General features: G+C 47.7%; 1 non-coding gene across 1 annotated transcript; it reads left to right on the top strand.

Annotated features, from left to right (window-relative positions):
- The first annotated feature begins 760 nt into the window (after positions 1-760).
- Trnag-acc (transfer RNA glycine (anticodon ACC)) lies at positions 761-832 on the top strand. The gene has a single exon. It is a non-coding gene; the product is annotated as a tRNA-Gly (tRNA).
- The last annotated feature ends 1,211 nt before the right edge of the window (positions 833-2,043 follow it).

Below are 2,043 nucleotides of genomic sequence, written 5' to 3'. Positions count from 1 at the left end.
CGGAGGTGACAGTAGAACTTTTGTTTTGGTCACCACGTTGGTGTGGGCGTGGAGGGTCCCCATCCTTTGCGCGGAAAGCAGCAGTCGTTGTCGTATTGCGGAAACGAAGCGATTTACCTGTCGTCCGAAAGGGCATGTTCATCGGCTTTCCGTCGGAGGGTGTAAGCTTTTCCGAAACTTCCACGTTTGTAAACCGCAGTGGTTAAGGCATAAGGTGGTTACCAAACCAGTGCAGAGGAAACTGTGGAGCACCACGGGCCAAAGACGGCAAGGATGAACCACGTCTGTGGAGATGTGCACGGGAGAATATACGTGCAACTCTGGAGCAGTTGACCAAGGTGCTCCTAAGAGTGTTTGCTCAACGACCGTTCAGTGAACGTTGCTGCTTACGGACCTCCGTTTCAGGCACATAGTTCATGCACCCATGCCGACTGCCGTTCATCGGCGACGGAGGCGGGAATCTCCACGCCAGTACCGCAGTTAGACTCCACTGCGTGGCAGGAGGTGCCCTTTTCGGACGAATCACGTTTTATCCTCCATTGGAGAGATGGCGGTTGGCGTTTATCGCACGAACCGTCTGAAGACAAACACCCTGCAACAGTCATCGAAAGGTTCCAGGTCGGAGGAGAGGGCATTATTGTCTGGTAATGTTTTCGTGACATTCCCTGACTCATTCCCTGAGTGATCTCGCTATTCCGGAAAGCACAATGGATTAAATCAATATGCATCTATCCTTGGGGATCATATCTACCCCCTGTCCGCCTCTGTAGCGTAGCGGCAGCGTTACCGCCTACCAAGCGGGTGGCCCGGGTTCGATTCCCGGCAGGGGACAGGGGTGTTATGTGTTCTTCATCATCATTTCATCATCATTGACTTGCAAGTCGCCGATGTGGCGTCAACTAAAAAGGACTCGCAATACGGCGGCCGAACTCCCCAGAATGGGGCCTCCCGGCCAACAGTGCCATACGATCATTTCATCTCATTTCGTTTCATATCTACCCCAGCATACAGTTAGGTTTTACTCGACACAATGGTGTTTACCAGCAACACAATGCAACGTGTCGTAAAGCTCGCATTGTACGTGCGTGGTTCGAAGAGTGCCCTGATGAGTTCACCGCACTCCCTCGGCCACGAAACTTCCCGGATTAAAACCGAGTCGAGATTCTGTAGGACTATCCCCATCGATCTGTTCGCGCCACTGATCCTCAGCCGGGGATTCTAAGGCATATCCAGGAGCAGATATAGACTCAGATCACAATGAAGTAGTGCGAAGCATAGGATAAAGTTTAAGAGATTAGTCAGGACGAATCAGTATCCAAAGAAGTGGTATACGGAAGTACTAAGGAATGAAGATATACGCTTGAAGTTCTCTAGGGCTAATGAAGCACCAATATGGAACAGATCAGTAGGCAGTACAGTTGAAGAGAACTGGGCATCTCTAAAACGGACAATCACAGAAGTTGGAAAGAAAAACACAGATACAGAGAAGGTGACCGCGAAGAAACCATGGGTGACAGAAGAAACGCTTCAGTTAATGGATAAAGAAAAAGAACTTCAGGAAAAATACAGAAATACAAGTCACTGACGACTGAAATAAATAGGAAGTGCACGAAAACTAAGGCGAAATGGCTGCATGAAGTACGTAAAAAAAATCGAAAAAGAAATGGTTGTCGGAAGGACTGACTCAGCATATAGAACAGGCAATACAACTTTTGGTGAAATTAGAAGCAAGGCGTTAACATTGAGAGTGCAACACAAATTCTGCTGTTAACTGCAGAGCAGAGAGCAGTTACGTGGGAACAGTACATTGAGGCCTCTATGAGAGGGAAGTTTCGTCTGTTGTGATAGAAGAAGGAACAGGAGTCGATTCAGAAGAGTTAGGGTACCCAGCATTAGAATGAGAATTTAAGAGAGAACAGGAGGACTTAAGATCGTATAAGACTGAAGGGATAGAAAACATTCCATCAGAATTTCTAAAATCATTGGGGAAAGTCGCAACAAAACGACTATAGTCGTTGGTTTGTAGACTGTGTGAGTTTGCCA

Source organism: Schistocerca nitens, chromosome 8 (assembly GCF_023898315.1).
Source record: "Schistocerca nitens isolate TAMUIC-IGC-003100 chromosome 8, iqSchNite1.1, whole genome shotgun sequence".
NCBI lineage: Eukaryota > Metazoa > Arthropoda > Insecta > Orthoptera > Acrididae > Schistocerca > Schistocerca nitens.
Note: the sequence above shows the minus strand (reverse complement) of the source record. Positions and strands in the feature narration are given on the sequence as shown.